This window comes from Procambarus clarkii, chromosome 57 (assembly GCF_040958095.1).
Source record: "Procambarus clarkii isolate CNS0578487 chromosome 57, FALCON_Pclarkii_2.0, whole genome shotgun sequence".
Taxonomy (NCBI): Eukaryota; Metazoa; Arthropoda; class Malacostraca; order Decapoda; family Cambaridae; genus Procambarus; species Procambarus clarkii.
In genome coordinates this window covers 17251349-17277848 of record NC_091206.1, presented here as the reverse complement: position 1 = coordinate 17277848, position 26500 = coordinate 17251349, and the positions used below count along the sequence as shown (strand labels likewise).

At 41.4% G+C, this 26500-nt stretch overlaps 1 protein-coding gene across 1 annotated transcript in view; it reads right to left on the bottom strand.

The window, feature by feature from the left end:
- Window positions 1–26500, bottom strand: part of LOC123744935 (nephrin-like) — a 425786-nt gene that overhangs the window by 302707 nt on the left and 96579 nt on the right. The gene's annotated exons all lie outside the window — the stretch shown is intronic.

Genomic DNA, 26500 nt, shown 5'->3' with positions numbered 1-26500 from the left:
TGCCCCTGTTACCTAGCAGTAAAATAGGTACCTGGGTGTTAGTCAGCTGTCACGGGCTGCTTCCTGGGGGTGGAGGCCTGGTCGAGGACCGGGCCGCGGGGACACTAAAGCCCCGAAATCATCTCAAGATAACCTCAAGATAGGGAAAAAAAATATGTATACACGAATTCCTGCGAGGTTCATGCTAAGAATGTCTAAATTATGCAGCTTATGCTAATGGTCTGAACTTTGGGAGGATTTTACGTGGCCGGCCCGGTAGCAAGGGGCTGTAAATTCTGCACTTACTAGATAATCTCCCCTGATAGCCCCCGCTGATTTAATAACTTTATTTCTCATGAGTAAAGTTCGAAGGAACGCCTAGTGTCGAGTACTGTGGGTAGTTGTCGCTTTATTGTCCTGGATGGAGTTCAAGCATTGGTATATAATTGTGTTGTGATGCTTCTGTCTCTCAGGTCGGATGGAAGCCTCAGGGAATGCTTGTGACGAGGGGAGGCTAGCGACAGACGACGCTAGTGATAGGAAACACTAGTGACAGGCAACGCTAGTGACAGGAAACGCTAGTGATAGGAAACGCTAATGACAGGCAACGCTAGTGACAGGAAACGCTAGTGATAGGAAACGCTAATGACAGGCAACGCTAGTGACAGGCAACGCTAGTGACAGGAGACGCTAGTGACAGGAAACGCTAGTGACAGGAAACGCTAGTGACAGGAGACGCTAGTGACAGGAAACGCTAGTGACAGGCAACGCTAGTAATAGGAAACGCTAGTGACAGGAAACGCTAGTGACAGGAGACGCTAGTGACAGGAGACGCTAGTGACAGGAAACGCTAGTGACAGGCAACGCTAGTAATAGGAAACGCTAATGACAGGAGACGCTAGTGACAGGGGAGGCTAGAATATAGACTACAGGTATTTCGGTGGTGCTCTTCGCTACTACCGTACCGATTCTTGACCAAACATCTTCGACAAACCCATCTGATCTGACAGTTAACTTAATTCATACCAATTTAGCACAAATCAATTTTTGTTAATATAATTCCTAAAATTAATTTAGAGAGGGAAGACAGGTGTATAATTACGTCCCCCACCTGAGTGCATCCCACTATAATGATGTTCCATTCCACCTGAGACCATCCCACTATAATAATGAACCTCCCATCACAACAGCGCAGCAGCACCGCTCCTGTTCCAGTTAAGTCCACTACTGGGTCACCATAGCCCGTGCTACTTGTCCTGCTCCTGTGCCAGGTAAGTTACGGGCTCACCATAGCCCGTGCTACTTGTCCTGCTCCTGTGCCAGGTAAGTTACGGGCTCACCATAGCCCGTGCTACTTGTCCTGCTCCTGTGCCAGGTAAGTTACGGGCTCACCATAGCCCGTGCTACTTGTCCTGCTCCTGTGCCAGGTAAGTTACGGGCTCACCATAGCCCGTGCTACTTGTCCTGCTCCTGTGCCAGGTAAGTTACGGGCTCACCATAGCCCGTGCTACTTGTCCTGCTCCTGTGCCAGGTAAGTTACGGGCTCACCATAGCCCGTGCTACTTGGAACTTGTTCCGAGTAGCTGAATCTATAACAACACAACAGCGCAATTGTGTTCAACCAGCCAGATTGCAACACAGCTAAAAAAAAAAGTGGTATCAAATTTCAAGTACGTTTAGACAATAAAATACTTCTCAAAAGGATAGAGTAGCTTTGGCTATTTCTACCCTCCCCTAAAGGTGGGATCTGAGAGCTGACGCTCGAACCAGGACACGCAATTAGGTAAGTACACCCTTCCCCACTTCCTCCCCTTCCCCACTGGAGCCCAGATAACGAACACGATTTCCTCCAAAAACCTGTTTGGAGGCTCTGAGCTCACCAGTGTAACAGGACCGCGTGACGAAGTTGTCGTTCCCACCATAAGAGCCGCAAAGTGCCCTTGAGAGTCAATACCAGGGACTCTTCAAGAGATTATAATTACATGCACAAAAATGAATATTTTTAATTATTCGGTAAGTGCAGTTAAACAATACGACAACTGAAATGTTTACTGAGATAAGTTAGAGATAAGGGGCTAGAGTAGAGGGAGAAGAGGAGGGAGAAGGGGAAGAAGAAGAAGAATATTGAAAAGCAAAGATTGAAGAGAATGAAAAGGAATTGAAAGGTGAATTCTGATAGAAGAGTTACACAGAGAGGAATAACGAGGGTTTAAGGGAAAAGACCAACGTACAATAAGGCATGAAAGAAAGGAGGATGTTGTACCTGAATAATGGGAGAAAGAGTGGGCGGATATGATTGTGAAGGGGAGGTGATTGTGAAGGGGAGGTGATTGTGAAGGGGAGGGGATTGTGAAGGGGAGGTGATTGTGAAGGGGAGGGGATTGGGGGTAAGGAGTGTTGTGTGATGTGGGTATGGTGTAGGGAGGGTGCTGTGTGATGGGGAAGTGAGGTTGGGAGGGTGTTGTGTGATGGACAAGTGAGGTAGGGAGGGAGTTGTGTGATGGGCAAGTGAGGTAGGGAGGGTGTTGTGTGATGGGGTGGTGGAGGAGCAGCAGACGCAGGCGCGCGACGTGGTGAGTGTGCTAATGGTTGTGTCTGGTCGAGGGCCATGGCAGGCGGAGCAGGTGTTGGGGAAGAGGATGATTTGCACTAATATAACGCGTCAAGTCTCCGCTTTGGGGTGGGGGGGGGTGGAGTATGGTAGACCCAGGTGGGGGAGGGGGGTAGGGGGGGTGGAATATGGTCGACCCAGGTGGGGGAGGGGGTGGGGAGGTGGAGTATGGTCGACCCAGGTGGGGGAGGGGGTGGGGGGGTGGAGTATGGTCGACCCAGGTGGGGGAGGGGGTGGGGGGGGTGGAGTGTGGTCGACTGAGGTGGGAGGTAGAGTCTGGTTGACCCAAGTGGAGGTAGAGGGAGTGTGGTCGATCCAGTTCGGGGAAAAGTGGGTTCCACCCAGTGGGCAAAGTGTGGAGGCACAAATAGGGATCGAACTGGGGAACGAGCGAGTTACGCACGGTGAGTATATTACATGAATAACGTAAAGTAAACTTGTACTCATCTATTTGTGCTTGCGGGGGTTGAGCTCTGGCTCTTGTAGGAAAAACGCTAAGTATGACTATACAGCACATGAATTCATACTGACTTGGCCCTTTACATCAGTGAATGCTGCCATCTCAAGTTGAAAGGAAAAATACATTAGCGTGGTGATGATGAGTCACAATAACGTGGCTGAAATATGTTGACCAAACCACACACTAGAAAATGAAGGGACGATGACGTGATTGAGCCAGGGAGGACAGAAACGTCGTCGTCCCTTCATTTTCTAATGTGTGGTCTGGTCAACACATTATTGTGGTTACCTGTTAAATATGCCGGCCAGTCTATCAGAGCCATTAATGGTAATTCATCGCCTGTGTTTTCCTACTTGGTCTCTTTAGCCTTTTTTCCTATTTAGATAAAGAAAATGCGACAGTCTCAGTCTTGTCTATCGTGCTGTTGCCTTCACGAAGGCAATAGCTTAAGTCTTAGTACTCATAGTGTTTCATTACTTAAACGCTTAAAACACCCAGAATCACTTAAAATTCTCTCTGGTAACCCGAGCGAGTCCCACACGGGCTCTGGTACTATTTATATCGCTTCTCGTTCCCAATTCAAGGCTGGTCATAGCCCGGGATATTTACCAAATTTTGTTTGAAGTATTGTACAAAACTTTTATCTCCGAACTGCCAAATTTCGGAAAATTGATGGATGCATCAACTTGTGGATCTCATTTATCATATGTGATGTTGCCGAGGGTACTCTGGTGTCTTCCACACTCCACTCCTAGTATTCTTTAGCAGTTTCTACTGTATTTAATGTGATAAAGAATCAGGCTTTCACTCATAATATTTAAATCATTGCCCGAAATTAGCTTGCAAATCTCATTGAATCTTGCACCCTTCCGTCTGAACTAATTTCCATCTTTCCAATCGGAAAATCGATGGTGGAGTGGTATTAGTGCTGGGTAACCAGTAGCATGACCCCTCACCATCCAGGTTCGATTCCTCCAGGGGTCATTATCATAGGTCATTACTTCTTACCAAAAAGACAACCTTCTAACCAGGTAAGTATATTGACAGAACAATATTACATAATGGTATGCCAGGCACAAACTGACGAAGGCCACGAGGAGGAGGAAGCTTCTCATGACCCTCTGAGGATAAAGTTTCAAATTACCCGACGACCAAAAAGTTTCAAATTACCGAGAGACGATGAAGCCTTAACTGATCTAATGACGACGAATTTTGAAACCAACAACGACAATGAAAATATCAGAGGCAAAATAGCTGTTTAGAAAACACTCCAAATGAATGATAAATTTGACGGGAACGTCAGATAACGATAAACCATTTTCTCACAAAAATAAAATGAAAATTTTCCGAAGGGAAGGAGAGAAAGAGAAACATAGAAAGGGAAGGAGCAGAATGAATGCACAAAAGGGATGGGAACTATTAGGAGAAAGCGCCAAGCTATTACGACTATAGAGCACTTGGAAGGGATCAGGATAAGGATTATAAAAGTGACGAAAGGAATGGAATGGTGCTCAGCCACTTGGATGGTCGGGGATTGAACGCCGACCTGCATGAAGCGAGATCGTCGCTCTACCGTCCAGTTCAAGTGGAAAGACTGCACAGAATGAGCTTATTGATAGACTGAATAATTGAAAGGAAGGAAGCTATAAGGGGAAAGCGCCAATTAGTGGAGTGACCAATCATTTGGAGTGTATGGGTTGACTATAAATTTTGTGTTTAAAGAGATATGACTCCATGATTTTCTACGCGCATTCTATATTTGGTCGGACATAGTTGCAAACATGATTGACTGCTTTAGACTTTCTAACAAAAGTCCTTATGTTTGTCAACATTCCTTTAAGATGATTAAGAACACTGCAACAATAACCTAATAGAGATTTATGCAAGAATCAGATTAAATGTAAAGGAAAATAATAAAAAAATGAGAGCGAACAAGAAAAAATGTGTTAAAATCTCAGAAAGTAGTGATATTAGAAAAGACGATTATATGGTACCAATTACGGGGGAATAAATAAATGGATTGCTGAGGATAGCATTTATATTTAACATTAAAAAATTATATATATATATATATATATATATATATATATATATATATATATATATATAATATATATAATTTTATAAACATTAAACATTTATATGTAACATTAAAAAATTATATATAAATATATATATAATATATATAATTTTATAAACATTAAACATTTATATTATATTATATATAAATTATATTATAATATAAATTATATTATATATAAAATATATATATTTATATATATATAGCCAGAACTCACTTCTCAGCCTACTATGCAAGGCCCGATTTGCCTAATAAGCCAAGTTTTCATGAATTAATATATTTTCTCTTATTTCTTTCTTATGATATGATAAAGCCACCCATTTCATTATGTATGAGGTCAATTTTTTTTTATTAGCGTTAAAATTAACGTAGATATATGACCGAACCTAACCAACCCTACCTAACCTAACCTAACCTATCTTTATAGGTTAGGTTAGGTTAGGTAGTCGAAAAAGTTAGGTTAGGTTAGGTTAGGTAGGTTAGGTAGTCGAAAAACAATTAATTCCTGAAAACTTGGCTTACTAGGCAAATCGGGCCTTGCATAGTAGGCCGAGAAGGGCGTTCTGGCTACTAGGTACGACATATATATGTCCGTCCTGGACCATTCTCAAGTCAATCGACTTGAGAATGGTCCAGGACGGATCGAAGCGTCGTCGTCCCTTCACTTTCTAGTGTGTGGTCTGATCTAACTTGGCTACTTTAGCCACGATATTGTGACTCATCGCCTGCACAAGCACAAAGTATCTCCACCATACAAGGTACTCTACTTCATGATCTCATATCATCACTACCACACATGGTATTAAAACCAAAATTGCGTAACTGAAATATTTTTTCCCCTGAGACTGGATGGGAGAGGAAGAGAGGGAGGTAGAAAAGAGAGGGATGTTCAGGGAAGGAGGGGAGAATATAGAGAGCAAAAGAGGGGGGGGTGGGGAAAGGTTGTGGGAGATGATGGGAGGGATAAGAGGAAAATGGGAAAGGAAGGAAAATATGAAATTGTCTTGTTTAATTGATTGCCTCAACCTGCACCGAGATCATGACATATTTGTCATGTGAAATTGAAGGTTGAGGATACAGAGGGGACGTCATAATATTATAACACTAACTTAAATCAGAAACTAGAATTTTTGTTTGAATGAGCACCCATACGCATGATAACTTTTCCTTCCGCGGATGGAAGAGAGGGATAGGGCAGAATGATCACACTGTGTTCAACTCGGGATGAAAGGGCTTTGAACAGAACGAGGCAGGAGAGCTGGGCGTTTGATCCCTCCCCCTGTGGCCCTGGGTAATAGCTTATAAATTATGCAGGCATCATCACAGGGCAAAACTGCCTAATTTAACATGATCACATTTTCCAGCGTGTAACACATACACTTTTTTGTTTCCTGGCCTGTCTCTGACTTTACTGACCTATCTCTAATGTGCTTCGTTAGCTGCGTTAGCACGTTAGCTTCGTTAGCTTCGTTAGCACGTTAGTTGTGCGTGTCTGTGTGGTATCATCAATCTGTTTCTTTCTGTGTGGAAATTGGGCTTCAGTTCATTGACCTAGCCTTTCAATCTTCAATGCACTAGAGTACTTAGTTTCCTGATAACTTTTGATAATCATATTTGAATCGGCAAACGGAATTCTCTCTGCGAGTTCATTGCACTGTTTATTTTGTAATAGCACGTTCGACTAAGCAGTTATTATAGATAATATCTATTTAGAGAGATTGTGTTAACTATATATTTTGTGTTTGAAGAGGTTCAGGATTTGTTTGAAGATGTGTTTGATGTGTTTGAAGACTTCAGGACTTTCTATCCGCGTGCTCCATTTGGTCTGACATATTTGTCATACAAATGACTGCTTAAGAATTTTTTAGAAAAGTCCTTATGTTTGTCAACAATTCATACGCAGGTGATGAGATCCGGTCAATGTGTGTTTCAGAGTCTGCTTCAAGAGATTCATTTGGCCTCGTGTTTGCTTAAATTTCTTATGTTTTAAACTATCCGACTTTTGGGGGATATTTTTACCCACTTAGAACATCGTATCAAGTCTGCATGGTTGGGTGAGGCAGAGGGGAATTTATTACGAATTTAAGACTATGTGAGGGCGCCTAAGGACCCGAAAGTGAGGATCTTAAATAATAGGCAACGTGCATAATAAAGATGCAAAGTGAAGTGAACCCTGTTTACATTGAGGCGGTACACTGCCAGCACGAGAAAGTAGGTGTAAACTAAATGAAAAACCTGAAGGGCCCCAGGAGAGTCAGAGATGGTAATGAAGATGATGCATGAATAATGCCCGTTATGAATACGCTGCTCTTCAAGCCATGCCGGGGACTTTAACAGCCAGTTAATATTAAATTCATCACTATAATCCTCTGAGAGCAGCTTAATACGAGGCTGCACGGTGGTTCATCGGTACGGCAGCAGTATGGATCAATTAACTATCAGTGATTTTCATTCATGGTTCACTTCATGAAGTTCAAACTTGTCAATTTTGCTTCTCGCTCCCCACACGTCTATCCACCTGCCTCAAGTCTGTCCAACCACTGGGGCTGGATGGTAGAGCGACGGTCTCTCTTCATGCAAGTCGGCGTTCAATCCCCCGACCGTCCAAGTGGTTGGGCACCATCCCTTCCTCCCGTCCCATCCCAAATAATTATCCTAACCCTCTTCCAAGTGCTATACAGTCGTAATGGCTTGGCGCTTCCTCCTGATTTCCTGATCCTGATCCTGCCTCAAGCCTGTCCACCCGCTTCACGCCCCTGCGTCCACCACTGGCCGGTACGAACCCCACGCGTTCACCTACACACTTACAGGGATTTAAGTGCCAGTGTTCTCTGAATCAATCTATTTTGTACACCCTTTTCCTGGCAAAAGAACATTGGAAAAATAGGAGAAATATGATAATTACACATAACTCCAAGAAATTCTACTGAATACTTGATCATTCCTATTAAAGGCATCGTTCGTATGGCTACCCAGCAGCACTTTGTGGTGTTTGCTTCCTTCCTAAACTCGCATAGATTTATTTATAATTATTGGCTTGCGTTCTGCGGTTCTGTGCACTGCATTAGCTGCGTAACTTCAAACAAATGCAAATATTGTAAATTTCCAAGATAAATGATGAGAGTTTCTACGTATTTTTTTCAAGTTGTTTTCTCCAAACAGCTTGAAAACATGTTTTAACCGGTAGATAACACGCTCTAACAGGTAGATAGCAAGCTCCAACAGGTAAATGAAAAGCTACAACAGGAAGATAAGTAGATAAGAATTAAAATAAGAGAAACAATAACACAACAATTTCAGATGGTAGAAAGAGAGAGAGAGAGAGAGAGAGAGAGAGAGAGAGAGAGAGAGAGAGAGAGAGAGAGAGAGAGGGCAGTATCTCCTTCCATCTGGCAACACTGCAACTGTTATTCCCATTAATATTTTTCAAGGATTACCTTAGATTTCAGAAGGAATCTAAATTTATAGTACACTTGGGATATATGTTGTATCCATGAGTTACTGCAGGAATATGTGAGCATAAATACAATGCCTCTCGACCAAGACAGACCCACAAACTTAAAAATAGCGAAGGAATCTTGAAGTCACTAAGAAATTCGTACAAGTCCTTACGGCCGAGTGGACAGGGCTCGGGCGTCGCAGTCCTAAGATACAAATGCGCAGTTGCTTTCACCTGATGTTCCTATTCACCTCGTGGTAAAATTGATACTTGGGAGCTAGACAGTTGCTACGGTCTACATCTCTGAATGTGTGAGGGTTAAAGAGAACATACAGTCCCCGTGGTGTAGTGGTAAGACACTCACCAGGCATTTCGCGAGCGCTATGGCCTGGGTTCGTATTCTGCTCGGGGAGGATTTACTAGGCGTGAATCCTTAACTGTAGCCTCTGTTCACCCAACAGTAAAATGGGCTCCTGGTTGTTAAACGATTTAGCGGGTCGGAATCCGGGGAATATTAGGATTAAGGACTTGCCCGAAACGCTACGCGTGTTAGCGGCTGTATAAGAATGTAAGAACTCTTGTATATATAAATAAATAAAAAAATCCAAATATGTAGCACATGTGAGAGAAAATTAGGTTGGCGGTGAATAAATTAGACAACCAAAGGTTAAATAGGCGGGATTCAAGAGCTATCAGCTCGATTCTGCAGACACATACAGCAAATCCATATAGTAAACAAACACTCATACACAACACTAAAACTGATAATATTTGGTTGAAGGGACGACTGGTTAATATATATATTAATGTAATAGCTGCCTTCAGAAGTTATTTCAGATGAGAAAGCGAGCTGTAGTGATCATCAGGGAAGTTTCTTAATATTTGCAGTAAGCTGTCCTCTTGAGCATGGAAATTAAGAGAGAAGAATGGAACTTTAGACAGGATCATGGACTTAAAAAGGGAGCATGCCATAGAGAACTATTGTGAAGGACCATGACATAACTCCCACCCGCTCCCCTTGATGAAATGAATGATCTGACCGCAGACGATTGTATAGGACTAGCGGCGAGAGACGATGAATACGCACGAGTTTGTGCGTATTCACACACGCACAAACTCGTGCGTACGCAAGAACGAAACGAGTTTCTTGCCGTGTTCGTTTGTGTGAGTGATGCGTACGCAAGCTTGCATAACCCAGAGTGAAAACCAATAACCATGGGAGACGGAGAGAACACATATTTCACCAATAAATATATACACCCAATACTACATGACAGTATCTTTTATTTTCTCAAACATTTGCCCATCCATGAGATTATTTTTGTTTTCGTTAGATCCATATGCATTATTAATCATCAATTTATCTTCTTCCATCATGGAAATCCTTCTCTAGTCCTTTCCATCCTTCCTTCCTGCCTCTTCCATCACATTGGCCGTCCCTTCCTCCTGTTCGTCTCTCGGCTTGGAGCCTCCTTTGGGGATGATGTATGCGGTGATCCCGCCTGCATGCTCAGCAACTAATATGAATATCCTTAACATCTATCAGAGACGGGTTGCACCTACCACAGGCACGGAGGCTAGGTTCCTGCCTCTCAAGCCAACCCAATATAATTCATCCGGTGAGAGAAAGAGAGTGAGAGAGAGAGAGAGAGAGAGAGAGAGAGAGAGAGAGAGAGAGAGAGAGAGAGAGAGAGAGAGAGAGAGAGAGAGAGAGAGAGAGAGAGAGAGAGAGAGAGAGAGAGAGAGATTAGGGGAAAGCGCCAAGCCATTACGACTATATAGCACTGGAAAGGGGTCAGAATAAGGATTTGGGATGGGACAGGGAGGGGGGAAAGGAATGGTGCCCAACCACTTGGACGGCCGGGGATTGAACGCCGACGCCGCTGACCGTCGCTCTACCGTCCACTACAAGTGGTTGCGTAGAGTGAGAGAGAGGGCGGGAGAGAGAGAGAGAGAGAGAGAGAGAGAGAGAGAGAGAGAGAGAGAGAGAGAGAGAGAGAGAGAGAGAGAGAGAGAGAGAGAGAGAGAGAGAGAGAGAGAGAGAGAGAGAGAGAGAGAGAGAGAGAGCAGGGGACTTCAGGCAAACACGTTATAAAACATCGGGTTTTCCTCGATGAATATCTCTCTATCTCTCTCTAACAAATCCGATGTAGACTATGATGCAACAGCATTTATTCAGAGAAAATGTGGTATCTGTGACTTTTTTTATTATAAGAAGGAAAATCTTTGATTGCACCTGAAAGGTAAAGACAGTGGCGTAGACTTTGGCCACTTTGGCCAAAATGCAGCCAGACACAGACTAATGAAAAGTTGTCTGGTGTTGCAGACTTCAGTTGTTCCACCCGTCGCGTTTTAGTACCAACTTGGCTCCATGCGCAGTGTTTAGTGGCATTTTAGTACCTCTGGGAGTTTGTTTTGATCCCAGCTATGTGAACCTTCTATAGTGTCTTGGTCTCTGCTTGGCACCTTCTCTCGATATTGACTCCCATCTTCGCCCCTCTTGTTGTGTTTTAGTCCAAGCTTGGAACCATCTATCACGTTCAGTCCCGGCTTAGCACCACCTGTCATATTCAGTCCCAGCTTGGCATCACCTGTCATGTTCAGTCCCAGCTTGGCATCGCCTAACATGTTCAGTCCCAGCTTGGCACTGAAAGATGGATTCTCTCAGCCCGCCGCGACGTCCACTTCTATTTCACTTGGAATAACATGGAGACGAGGAATTCTTATGAATAGCAATTTTATTCAAAGAATGCAAAAGAACCTTCTCAAGACTTTACTGTTTTTAAAGGCGGCATTTTTCTCCGCGAGTTACTTTGTGTGTACACATATATATATATATATATATATATATATATATATATATATATATATATATATATATATATATATATATATATATATATATATATATATATATATATATATATATGAGAGTTCACCTTCACCAAAGGTAAAGTACGCTACTTCGGTCATATGATAGGCAGGATATCCTGTGGCTCATTTGGGTACTCAGTCTCCACCTGTGTCCCCTTGTTCGCGTACCACCCGTGTTAAACAGTTTATCTTTATCTACCCTGTCAATTCCTCGGAGAAATTTGCAGGTAGTGATCATGTCTTCCCTTACTCTTCTGTCTTTCAGTGTCCTGAGGTGCAGTTCACGCAGCCTTTCCTCATAACTCATGCCTCTTAGTTCTGGGACTAGCCTAGTGGCATACCTCTGAGCTTTTTCCAGCTTCGACTTGTGCTTGACAAGGTACGGGTTCCATGCTGGAGCCGCATACTCCAGGATTAGTCTTACATATGCAATGTACAAGGTTCTGAATGATTCCTTACACAGGTTTCTGATGGCAGTTCTGATGTTAGCCAGCCTCGCGTATGCCACAGATGAAATTCTTTTTATGTGGGCTTCAGGAAACAGGTTTGATGTGATATCAACTCCTAGTATGGTATGCACTTTGTGTTCTACTCACTCTACGTTGACCCCAAATCTCTGGAGATGGAGGAGACCTAGGGAACCTCCTCCGTCCCCGTCAGTGCCCGGCTTTTGCCTCCCTTCAGCTTGATAGTTAACTCAAGCTGCCACTATATTATTTGTGTTCTTCAACAACGACACTGCAAAACCAATTCAACAATATAAGAACATCATTAAAAAAAATCAATACTAAATGGATCCTAATCCATACTAGACGTATCCTGTTTAAATACACTCCATCTCACCCGGATACCTATCCAATCTATTCTTCAAATCGACTAAAAAGTCAAAAAATGTTGTACAAATAACGTCTTGCACACTATCCCATGGTTGATTTAAATCTAAGAGGATTGTGAACACGCAAACGAGCCGCAAACGCACAAACACAGACTTAATAACCCTCTTTGACACCCCAAGAGTCTGTCCTGCCTTACGAGAGGCATTACCAATAATCTCTTAAGAGTATTGCCTCATAATTCTCCCGTAAAGTGCACTGTTATCTATGGACAATTACAGTCGTGTCTCAATAACCTTATTTCAATTTCATTACAGTCGCATTTGTAACTTTTCCGATCACGAACTTTGTGGAACTTACATGACTTGAATATACAAACAGACGCAACATATATGACCATAATATGTCTCAGTTTACTTTCTTGTGAATAAACATTGAGAGTTTACCCTAGTCCCCCCCCCCCTCACAACAAAAATATAATTGCTGGCTGGTCAGTATATTCTAGGAGATATTTATTCAATAATCTTTCTCTGAAAACTGTGGCTATATATGACAAATAATTCTTATTTGATAAGCAATAACCCGAATTTGAGTAAATCTCCAGGGCAATGGACACCAGATTTGTTGAGCGTTTATGCAAACTAAGAGATTACTATCGAACACATATGGATAAATACGTTGAGAGGTGTATCTCCCATTTCTCGGTGTGTATATATATACAGCGAGAGTTTACTTAAGGGGTGGATAGTGTTCAGGACCAAAATATACATGGTCGTTGGTCAGTAAACTAGTGTGCGGGAATTAATTTCTCTCGCTACCCTCGTTTACCTGATGACTTTCGTATCAAATTATAAACCCAATGTTGGGTAAAGAAAAAATATTTTCGGCGTGTCGAGCGTGTCTTAAACTCGCTCTAACTCGTTCGTAACTTGTTTTAGCGCGAATGAAGTCCCTAACGTCATTACTACGAAACTTCCCTCACTTTACGATATCGTGTTGTTATCCTTGAAATGTAATATGTTTTTAGCACTAACTTTACCTCCCACCACTTTATAGAAGTTCGTTTTGGAGTTTCAATAAAATCTGACGGCCTTATTTCACATTTTTGTATTAGTAATTTAATTAACATTACTTTATGTTATACTCTTTCTGTATTGTGCGTTTTCTATTGTTAAATATTGTTGTTTGTCCTTTGTTAACGTTAAGTGTATCATCTAATTGTTACATATACATTTTTCTGAGAAGGGAATTCGGAATATTTTAACAAGGACGCACTCATATATCAGAACTCAGACGAAGAACGTCTCCATAACAATATACGTGAATCAATGATGTAACGTGACGCAGAAATTCCCAATATGAATTATTGACGTAACGAGACATAATATTTGCCTAAATACATATTTAGTGTGATCAGTGATCAGGCCGATTGCATGAATGATCGATACAACATCAGTATTTAAATACATTTGAAGGAAAGTCGTACTAACCGTATGACTGCTACCTTAGAGAATTCAGTGTCACTTAAGCTTCAGTTCTTCAACACAGGAGCAATATTCCTTTTTTTTAGGTCAAGTTCCTGGTGACGGTAGTGACGAAGAGGGAAAGAGTACTGGGACAAAATCTAGTACTTACCACCATTCAGTCTGGGACTGGACAATCAGCAATGAAAAGTAAATAAAGCCTGACCACGTGCGATCAGAGCACTAAAGCAGGGGAGTAAAGTGGCAGAGAGACAAAAAGAGAAAGTGGGACAGGTACTACAAAGAGAGACGAATAGACAGAGAAAGAAAGAAACAGAATAAACATGATCCACCGTATTCTTTGTTATTGATATTGGAAAGCTACATTGCCCTGTGGATATTCTGGCAATATATATATATATATATATATATATATATATATATATATATATATATATATATATATATATATATATATATATATATATTATATCACTAAGAACTCTTTGACCCGGCCAGGATTCGAACCCATGCCGTCCAGGATCACCCCTAAACGTACACAGTACCGTGACCACCGCACCAATCATCGTCTATAAGGATTGGTCAGTCTTGGCCTTATTAACTAAGCTCCCTGACTGACCAACCCCCCGACGACACTCATGGATCCATTTGAGTACAGTTTTTCATCAAATTCTGGCGCATGCACGAGCCGCACTGAGTCTAACATGTGTGAGAAAGACTTTCGTATATTAATAATTAATATCTTCAGAAGAAATTCCTTTTGGAGATGTATTAATATACGAAAGTACTAAAGGAAATTCTTGTTTCAATTTTTCCTCCGTGGTCTGACATTGACCATTTTTCATCACGCATTAATTTTCATTATTTACACACACACACACACACACACACACACACACACACACACACACACACACACACACACACACACACACACACACACACACACACACATATACATATTATATATATATATATATATATATATATATATATATATATATATATATATATATATATATATATATATGAAAATGAAAACTCACACCCCAGAAGTGACTCGAACCCATACTCCCAGAAGCAACGCAACTGGTAACTACAGGGCGCCTTAATCCGCTTGACCATCACGGCCGTCAAAAGGAAGTGATAGCCGAGGCTATTTGATCCACTTCCCCGACGGCAACTCGGATGGTAATCTTGGGCATAGCATTTCACCAAATCACCTCATTCTTTGGGGCACACGTGAGGAACACAAATGCGAACAAGTTTAGTCCTGGGGACCATTCAGGCTTGTTCGCATATATATATATATATATATATATATATATATATATATATATATATATATATATATATATATATATATATATATATATATATATATATATATATATATAACTGAAAACTCTCACCCCAGAAGTGACTAGAACCCCTACTGCCAGGAGCACTATGCAACTGGTGTACAGGGCACCTTATCCACTCGACCATCACGACCGGACAAAAGCTGATGGTAGCCGAGGCTATTTCCCCATCAGCCCGCCGGCACTCTGATGGTAATCTTGGGTATAGCATTTTATCAAATTACCTCATTTCTTTGGGGAACACGTGAGGAACACAAATGCGAACAAGCCTGAATGGTCCCCAGGCATACATGCAACTGTAAACTCACACCTCAGAAGTGACTCGAACCCATATATATATATATATATATATATATATATATATATATATATATATATATATATATATAGTATGTATATATATATATATATATATATATATATATATATATATATATATATATATATATATATATATAGTATGTATATATATATATATATATATATATATATATATATATATATATAGTATGTATATATATATATATATATATTTATATATATATATATATATATTGGGCTAGAATATATATACGTGGGGCTGTGAAAAAATTCACGTATATCCTCAATCACCATTTCCGTCCCCTACTCGCCTCCCTCCTCCCCCCCCTCCCTCTCCCCCAACGCATCCCTACCTGCCCCCCACTCCCCCAACCCTCCCCTACCTGCCCCCCCCACCCCCCCCCCCCAACCCTCCCATCTCCCCAACCCCAACACGGGAAAAAAACGAAATCACCACAACGGTAATCCATCATTTTCCAAACACCAACGATTCATTTCCCAAAATACTGCGATAGTCGAAAAGCATTTGCGAGCGAGCGAACGTTACGTAAAGCAGTGAACTGCGCAGCTTAGCGTGCGACACTTGATACCTGTGGACAGCGATCAGCATTGACACAGCCAAATATTGGAGGGCTCTGAAGAGAGAGGCTCGCAGGCCACTCAAACCCCGGGTGTTGGGTGGACGGGTGGGACAGAGGGAAAAGTGGGGTGGGACGGGTGGGACAGTGGGAAGAGTGGGGTGGGACGGGTGGGACAGAGGGAAGAGTGGGGTGGGACGGGTGGGACAGAGGGAAAAGTGGGGTGGGACGGGTGGGAAAGAGGGAAGAGTGGGGTGGGACGGGTGGGTGGGACGGGTGGGAAAGAGGGAAGAGTGGGGTGGGACGGGTGGGAAAGAGGGCAGTGAGAAGGTTGTGAGAATGGGTATCGGATTACATATGGTTACAGTAAGTATATATAGCATAAGGTAAGCTTATATATATATAAATATTTATATATATATATATATATATATATATATATATATATATATATATATATATATATATACATATATATATATATATATATATATATATATATATATATATATATATATATATATATATATATAAGGTACAAAAAATATAATAATAACAATCTTTATGACTCACTTAATTTCTTTAACGCTGGGTTTTACTTAAATATATAGAAACAGAAAAGTTAGCGACCCCCACTGAGGAAAAAAAAAACAATCTTCAAGGGGCTGGAGAGTCACGTCTCAGTAACTACCAGCACGGACGCCGCACCCGAAGCATTTTAATTAACCTCTTGTTTTCTTTTCTTACCTTGAGAGTCACCTTAAAAACGTGGTATGTGTATTTTGTCATGTAAATAAAGCACAGACTTTCACCTTTCTGGATTTGAACACAGTTCCGGCGCTATTCATGAGCAGAGTAATATATTTGAGAGAACTCGTCCTAAAGGCCAAGTCCATTCCATCCAGCGGTCGACCCCACAGACGCATTCATAAGCAGGCGATGAGTCACAATAACGTGGCTAAAGTATGTTGACCAGACCACACACTAGAAGGAGAAGGGACGACGACGTTTCGGTCCGTCCTGGACCATTCTCAAGTCGATTGTCTTGACTTGATCGACTTGAGAATAGTCCAGGACGGACCGAAACGTCGTCGTCTCTTCACCTTCTAATGTGTGATCTGGTCAACGCATTCATAAATTTTAACATTTTGCTCATTCAAAATTTAACTTTTCTCATATATTAATTGCATTATTATATATTAGCATATTGTGCATATTTAGGCAATGGTTAGGTTAGGTTAGGAATTTAGGTTCTGTTGACGATTATTTGTTTTTGTAGTACGTGGGTGAAGCATTTACAGTGTTGTGGTTCGAACAAACATCATCAGCGAAACACTTGTTCCGGAAGTGTACGGACGTTATCATTTGTGAGTCGTGTGTAAACCGTTTTTCATTCATAAACAGCTGGTTTGGCGGGTGCAAAGAATGGACTTTGGGTCTTTGTTAGGAGGACTAGCTGATTTGAGGTCAAGAACTGTTTATCATGATCTTCGTGGCTTCGTCAAGCTCAGAGCGGGAATGGGAAGGCTTCGAGCTAGTCACATGCAACGGAATGGGGGTTTCGAGTAGCTCAAGAGAGGCTTCGATCACTCCAAGAGAAAATTCGAGGCTTCAATCACTCCAGAAGAAAATTCGAGCTGGTCATTTGGCCTCTTGAACAGGTCAAGAACAGCTTTGAGAAGTTCAAGTGGCGCTTCAAGCAGCTCAAGAAAGGCTTCGAGAAGCGGAGAAGTATCTGTATATATACTCGTGCAAGTTGTGAGCAAGTCCTTACGATTATTAGTAATGTTTTCTAGATTGAGAAGTAAAAAGTATTTTTCCTAATATAAAATCAAATTCTTACATTATATTTTCGCAAATATTTAGGCAAAAGATAGGATTAAATGATTTTGTTGTGTTGGTACCTATTTATATTTACAGAACCTGGATAAAGCATTCAGAAAGGTTGCGTTTCGAAAATATGTGATCACGTCAGTTAACAAGAGATTCAAGCTAAGCCGATTACCTGGCATTCTTGCCAATGTTATGAGCATGTTCTGGTACATAAAGAAACGCCATGTGCTCTAATTACCAATGCCTGGAGCGCAGATTGTTATCCAGCCAGCGCAGAGATAATATACAACTCATCACAGAAAGCCTACATATAGGAATTGAAGAACACACAATCTAGGGCTGTCAATCACCCTAAATTGGATACTGTCACATATGGTAACGAAAAGGCAGACTCACTAGCAAAAACTGTTACTGCTCTACCTGTTGTATAGATTAAAAGACCTCCAAGTTTTTCGAGATTAAGGAGTAAATCAAGAGGAAAATGCTCCGAACTATCAAAAGTCTCCACAGAGCCAAAATAGCGGAAGATCAATTGCGATATGGTACGAACAAGCCACTGGGTACTACTCTTTCAAGCCTGGAAAAAAGATATCCAGAGACATTGCAGTAGCCACACACAGACTCAGACTTGGTCACAAGTGCTGCTGGGAGGTAATAAACCCAATAGTTAAAGAGAGTAATGTCTGTGGAACAGATGGAGATGCCATTACATCTGTTCCATTACGTTACTTACATTGCAGTGAATCTGCATTGCATTACTTACTGGAATGTGAAGCAACTGAAGCCCTGCGCATCAAACCCAACATTAATCCAACGAGAGCAGCTGCTTAGATGCAAAATGTTGGAGAATGGGACAAACTAGTGAACACTGTCCATCTACATCCGCCACTAAGATAATGTTAACAAAACAAGACTAAAACCAGTGCGTTAAAACAGAAGCGGAGAAAAGGATGAAACCTAACCTCCATTTAAAACTTCAACCCAAACATCACAGTAACAAGGTAATCGCGAATAACCGAGCTCAATTACAAAGTCACTATAGCCCGTGCTACCTGGACATTTAGTTCTGAGTAGCTAAATCTAAAACAACAACAGGCTTTAATTGCTAATAGTACCCAGTAGATTCAAAACAGCTAATCCAACACACCTAACAGATCCATCACTATGCACGAAACTATAAAATACAACAGCATTCATTAATTTGTTAAAAAATTCAATTTATTTCAATGGATCTGTTGTGTGTGTGTGTGTGTGTGTGTGTGTGTGTGTGTGTGTGTGTGTGTGTGTGTGTGTGTGTGTGTGTGTGTGTGTGTGTGTTTGTGTGTGTGGGTGTGTGTGTGTGTGTGTGTGTGTGTGTGTGTGTGTGTGTGTGTGTGTGTGTGTGTGTGTGTGTGTGTGTGTGTGTGTGTGTGTGTGTGTGTGTGCGAGAGAGAGTATGTATATCCTAATCCACTATTCCACTACATACAATTGTGACACCATAACGTGTCGCTCACCAAGGGTAGGGAAGCAACCAATAAATGGCAACATAAAATATATGGAAGAAATTCTACCACGTTCCTGTATCCGATCCGCCCACTTAGCTGCCGGCCCCATCAAAAGCCCATCAATAATCCAAGTCCATGCCAGAGCCAACACAGGGAAACGGAGCTGTCGCCAGTGATTGACTCCTTTCATTAATGATAGAGAAAACCTTTATCACACTATATTATATATATATGAATATATATATATATATATATATATATATATATATATATATATATATATATATATATATATATATATATATATATATATATATACACACTTACCTAGTTGTGCATGCAGAGGTTGAGGTTTGGCTCTTTGATCCCCTCCTCTCAACTTTTAATCAATTGGAGTACAGATTCCTGAGCCTACTGGGCTCTGTCATATCTACATTTCAAAGTGTGTATGGAGTCAGCCTCCACCACATCACTGCCTAATGCATTCCATCCGTTTCTGTGGTGTAACCTAACCTAACCTCATTGTTTGTACCTAAAACTTCCTCCCTGCTCTAAAATCTAGATTCATATTCTTTTCCTAGACCATTGACTCTAATCATCCCTTGACCATAAATTCTTATCATCCTTAGACACCAAGCTTGTATCATTCCTTGATCCTGTTGTCCTATTCACTAACTACAAACTATGCTTGTAGTTCTTTTCTTGAACTACACGTTTGCTTATAAACATTCTTTTTTTTTATTTGTACTTGCTATGGCTTCGTAGATAAGCATGTGATATGTTTACAATATTGTCGTCAGTTTAGGGAATTTTTACAGTATTTGAGTGAAGCCTTTTTATATAAACATTTTAAATATAACTCCTCTATTAAGCCAGAAGTATCACAGAAACGTTTACCCAAGGAGCTGGAATCTCATATTTCTTATGTCTTTTCTCGGATCAGTTTGAGATGACATGCGAGGTTCAGTTGCCTTCCATGGAAAAACCTTTTCACTTGGACTGGACGGTAGAGCGACGGTCTCGCTTTATTCAATTCAATCCTCGACCATCCAAGTGGTTGGGCACCATTCCTGTTCCTCGTCCCATTCCAAATGCTAATCCTAGCCCCTTCCAAGTACTAAATAGTCGTAATGGCTTGTCGCTTTCCCTTGTTAGATCACTTCCCTCCCATCGATAAACCAAATTAAACTATCAGGGGAGAGAGCGCTACGTCATTACAACTATATAGCACTTGGAAGAGGACAGGATAAGGATTTGAGATGGAATGGGGGAAAGGAGTGGTGCCCAACCGCTTCTGGACGGTCGGGAATTCCATTAAATAATGTCCGACTGGAATCTTTACACACACTCTAACACACGTACTGCTCTATTATCTTCAAGAACCAATTGCACAAAACAGAAACGCTGTTTGCAACGTGCTTTAAAAAGACACAGAAACATACTTGCTGACGTCACACGGACTCAATAATTGGAGATAGTTCTGTGTAACAAAAGTCAGGTACAGGAACACAACAACGCTGCAGGGGTCAAGACCGGGCTCCGAGTAGTGGACTCTGATTACTTCAGTCCTCCCCCGAAGGACTCCTCGATGGTTCACCGCTCTTAGCGTAAAGAACTTCGAACTTGCGTGGAGGGAATAGTCGAGCGTAGAGTTGGTCGAGAATTGTCTGAAGGACCTCCTACAAGTGGTCGACCGCTGCTGTACGGGCGGCGAAGGACCAGAGGCGAAGCTAGGAAACACTTATTTAATGTGTGTGTTGCTCTAAATTATTTCAGGCTAAAAGTGGGATGGTGAGAGAGGGATAGGGAGGACGAGGGAGAGAGGGTGATAAGGCTTTATGGACGGGAATAGGATGTGGAAGGAAGGACAGGGAAGGGAGTAGCGAGTGGTTTCCTTTCTCTGTCCATCAATACTTTCCCTTCTTCCACGAACCGTCTAGCATACGCTTCCCTTACATTCTCTCTCCCCTTACATTCTCTCTCCCCTTCCTTAACCTTCCCTTCCCTCACCGTCCCTCCCACCAGTAACAGTGAACACCCCTCTCCCTGCCAGCACGGCCAAGCCACGTGAAGTTTCACAGTGTTTAACTTTAGCGTGGCCATCAAGCCAGTAAGTAGAGAGACTCTTCCGCGTTCATTAAAACTCTTGTAATCTACAAGGACTTGCGTTATCTCTGAGAGCTTCCTCGCGAGGAGTCACGACGAGGCCTCCTTGTTCTTACGTGCCTGAGTGATGAAGTTCGTTGTGAGGTCATTGTGAGAATATGCGTGAGAAATGACGATTGTTGACCAGACCACACACTAGAAGAAGGGACGACAACGTTTCGGTCCGTCCTGGACCATTGTCAAGTTGATTGTCTTGAGAATTCACAATCGACTTGAGAATGGTCCAGGATAGACCGAAACGTCGTCGTCCCTTCACCTTCTAGTGTGTGGTCTGGTCAACATTCTTCAGCCACGTTATTGTGACTCATCGCCTGCAAATGACGATTATTTCAAAGACATGCGTCAAAGACACGTGTTAGTATCGGACCCAACTTCAGAGGAAAATTTTACTGTTAGGCAGTGCATGTGAGTGTTGATTCTCACTGTTATAGGATGCCTACTTCAACGTATTGATGATCACTGCAATCTACGGTTTATTTGTACGATAAAGGACATACTAACTACTACGAAGTTCACTAACCCCATACAGTAACATCTACCTGGGGTACACATTCCCAGGTGACCATGAAGAGCCACGTACAGTCCCTAGCAAATGAAAGAGTGAAGAGGCTTACAGCACTAAGGCCCACTTTGTACTTGTTCGAAGCAGTGTTTTAAAACTATATGTGAAGCAAAGTTAACCTTGCATTGTATTTAATCACCACTCTTTCAATGATCTTATCTCCATTTTATCACCAACTTTAGGACAATAAGGGGAAAATCTTTGTTATTCGATTCGTCTAAAATTTTGACTAGTCCTAGTTCAACATGTCTTCAACGTGTCTGGACATTAGCCCTTAGCGACAGATACACAACAGTAATGAAAGTAATTATTCGGTTTCATGGAATGAAACGGATTGAGCGGATTAGTTTAACAGGTCTTAGTGTGAAGTAGTATTCATTTTGAGGGAGAGAGGGAGAGAGAGAGAGAGAGAGAGAGAGAGAGAGAGAGAGAGAGAGAGAGAGAGAGAGAAAGAGAGAGAGAGAGAGAGAGAGAGAGAGAGAGAGCGAGAGAGAGAGCGAGAGAGAGCTATCAGCCACTCTTGTTTGCGTGCTTATTAAGCACAAGCTCCAGTGATCACGTGACTGTACACCTATATTAGAAAATGCTTCTTTCACGCATGGTTAGCAAAAAGGTTGAATTGGCGAAACCCTGACTGAATAATTTAACAAAACGCCATATACTATTTCTTCCTCGCACTTTTGTGAAGACGCAGTTATTCTGTTGACCAGACCACACACTAGAAGGTGAAGGGACGACGACGTTTCGGTCCGTCCTGGATCGTTCGCAGGTGAAGGGACGTCGTCGTCCCTTCACCTTCTAGTGTGTGGTCTGGTCAACATTCTTCAGCCACGTTATTGTGACACATCGTCCGCAGTTATTCTAACATGATGGCACAAAGATATCTATTTGACGCGAATTTTTCGCTTCATTATCTGAAATCATTTAACAGGCTTTTTATCGCCTTTTCTGGACATTTTAAAATTCAATAAAATAATAAATTGGATGGAAATGTTTTTCTCTGTTAAGTGTTTACTATAGAATTCTTGAACACGAGATCATGGCTTTAGTATAAATTTTTTCATTATCATATATTTCAAAAAGATAAACATCATAATATTTCGAAAGGAGAATTCTCTTTCCTCATCCTTCGATAGTATAAAAGTTATCTAAACTTGGATACGGATTCGTTGGCGTTCTCTTATGAACGTTTTTCCAGAGATATGTAGTCTTGTTTACAGGTGAGGGATCTTTATATTTTTATTTTATTTATGCTTATTTATTTATATATTCAAGAGTTCTTACATTCTTGTACAGCCACTAGTACGCGTAGCGTTTTGGGCAAGTTCTAAATCCTATGTTCTCTAGAATACGACCCCGCGAAAAACAGTTTAACAACTAAGTACACATTTTACTGTTGAATTAAACAGAGGTTATACCCAGTTAAAGACAGTTATTTGTCCATGCGGTGCGTGGAAGTTGCATTTCGTTAGTTGATTTGATTTCGTAAGGTAATTTCCTCTTTGATTTGTATTAAATGATGATGTTAGTTTGATCATTCTCAGGTATTTATATGTTTATTTTTTAATAGGCTCTTCGAGCGTGTTGACCAGAAATCATTGGTTAGAGAACTATTAGTTGGAAGGCCGGGTGTTCTTCCTCTGTACTGTGGGCTACACAACACCACATTACTACAAAGAACAAATAAATAGGAGATTTTTTACTTATTAATTCAATAAGATTTTTTCTTGATAAAGAGTACCACCGTTTACTTTTGCATTTTCCTGTTTGTTTTCCTATATCAGTAACCCCACAAAATTGTATTTTGATATTTATTAAGTAATGTTTAACTTTTCAATTTAATTTATCACTTTCTTTCGACATCATTTGTATCAATATATCAGAAAAAATACAACATTCGTCAGAGTGTAATTTACATTTAAAATAAATATAATTTTTAATTTTTTTCTATCCTTGTACAGCCTTGTTATATAAAGGCTGTTATTCGTAACAGTCTTTTAGCCTTGTTCCTTATAAAGGTTGTTAAAGAAACTTGTTACATTAAAAAAAAGTCCTACGTTGTTACTTATTTATAAAATGTTTCGTACTACTTCCTATTCTCTCAAGCCCAACTTAATCCTTCGCCACTCCCTAGGAACCTGTTTCACTCTAAACTACCCTCAAACTTTGTTTCAGCTTCACTTTCATTACCCAAGTAAGTCACGCTAGGTCGCAGAATTAAGGTTAATACACTGAGAACCTGGAATACATTACCAGTGGCATGACACTAGCTCAGTACTAGGACGCAACACTAAGAGGCAACACCAGGACGCAACACCAGGACGCAACACTAGGAGACAACACCAAGACGCAAAGTGATAAACAATACCAAGACGCAAGGTAGGGAACACGATACAGTTACACAACAATGGGATACGACAATAGGACACAATACAAGTAATCCAATACCAACTATACAATACCTGGAGCATACATAGGGTATGCTAAACATGCTTTCAAAAAATTGAATGTAATGTAACGCGATACCCAAATTTTAGTATGCTGCCTCGAAATGAAACTCTCCCCAGAGGAAACCCTCACCAAACAAAACACGAAACAAGACTAGAGAAAGTAGGGATCTGTAACAGAATTAAGAGACATGAAACATACTACAATAGAAGACAGAAGCCATGAGGATGCGATGGCGAGGAACATGATTAGAAGGGGAAAACGTCAGAGTGAACAAAGAATCAGTGTTCAAAATAGGAAACTCTGCTACAAAATTACACAGACGGAAGCTAGAGACGCTTTAACTGAGTGAAAAATGACCTGACAAACATATTTTTCATAATGACCAGACCACACACTAGAAGGTGAAGGGACGACGACGTTTCGGTCCGTCCTGGACCATTCTCAAGTCGATATCTCAAGCCATCGACTTGAGAATGGTCCAGGACGGACCGAAACGTCGTCGTCCCTTCACCTTCTAGTGTGTGGTCTGGTCATCATACTTTAGCCACGTTATTGTGACTCATCGCCTGCATATGTTTCGTAATAGATGATGTTGAAAAAACTCCTATACACAGCATCGCAAGAATCTATGATAAGATACAGTGAGAAAGTGATTGCATCAATCAACTTATTGTAAAAACAGAAACGAGGGCTTAAGAGCTAAAGCTTGAACCTGCATGGACATCTAGGTGAGCACAACATGAGAGATACAACGCTACAGAAACACCAGGACTCAGCAAACACAAACTCGGGCACCAAACACCAGCAACACAACAAACTTCCCACAACCACGTGAGAAGGAGGGCAAGGAGAATGTACTCATAGGAACGTTAAACTAGAAATTCCGGCCGACGGCAACCAGCTCAAACCTGACACCTTTGGTAGGTAGAGTCTGCTTGTCTGTACTCAGCAGAGACCGTAATAGTTTTAAAATTTAGTTTACTGTTTGCATTTTGTGTGTGTGTGTGTGTGTGTGTGTGTGTGTGTGTGTGTGTGTGTGTGTGTGTGTGTGTGTGTGTGTGTGTGTGTGTGTGTGTGTGTGTGTGTGTGTGCGTGTGTGTTTGTAGCCGTGTTTTCTTACTACACATCAAAAATACATTCCTGTTATCAGGGAGGATCACCAAATATTGCACTTTCCACTTATCTACTCACATTCTCTTATTTCCCATGTTAAATAGCCTGTAGCATCCCATGCCTCTGCTTTTGTCTATCTTTTCAATGCAAATTCCTACCTTTCGCAATCCTTATCCCAGCATGTTTTCTTTTAGTTTGCTACTCCGTAAAAAATACAATTGTTTGGTCTGACCAGAAACGCAGGAAAGCAGCACCTTGACTTAACTTAATAGGGCCGAATGCTTAGATAACGTCCATATAGTGGGAATTGAAGTTTAAATGATACGTCATATTTGATTAACGAATCGGTACATTCCTCTAAAAATGCGATGTATTATGTGAGAGGACGGGATGCCTATCCTCCTCAAACCTATCCACTTTCATCCATTTGCCTTCCACCACCCTCTCGTCTTTTCGAACACAACGAGCTCCCAAGAAACCTTCCTGACGCCAGAGTGACAGCAAATAAGAGAGTGCTCTTACTGACCTTCGCATACGACACTGGCGAAGGTTGGTTTGTCTCCCTAGTATCCTCCAGGTGGTAGAGGAAGGAGAGCAGTGATACGTGAGGGAGCAGTGGAAGGGGAAGGGGAAAGAAACATAGGAAGGGGAGGAATTGAAAGGCAGGAGAGCTGCAGTGGAAGGGTGCAGGAAGGGGATCAGGCGCAGGTGCTCTATATAATTACCTATACGTTACGACAGAGCTTCGTAAACAGTTGTATTGGTGAGGATAATGAGAAGAGAGGATAACAGGATCTCAGCATGTCACTGTGATATCTCACAGTGTTCTGTGAGATATCAAAGACATCACTGACCCAACTGTGAAATA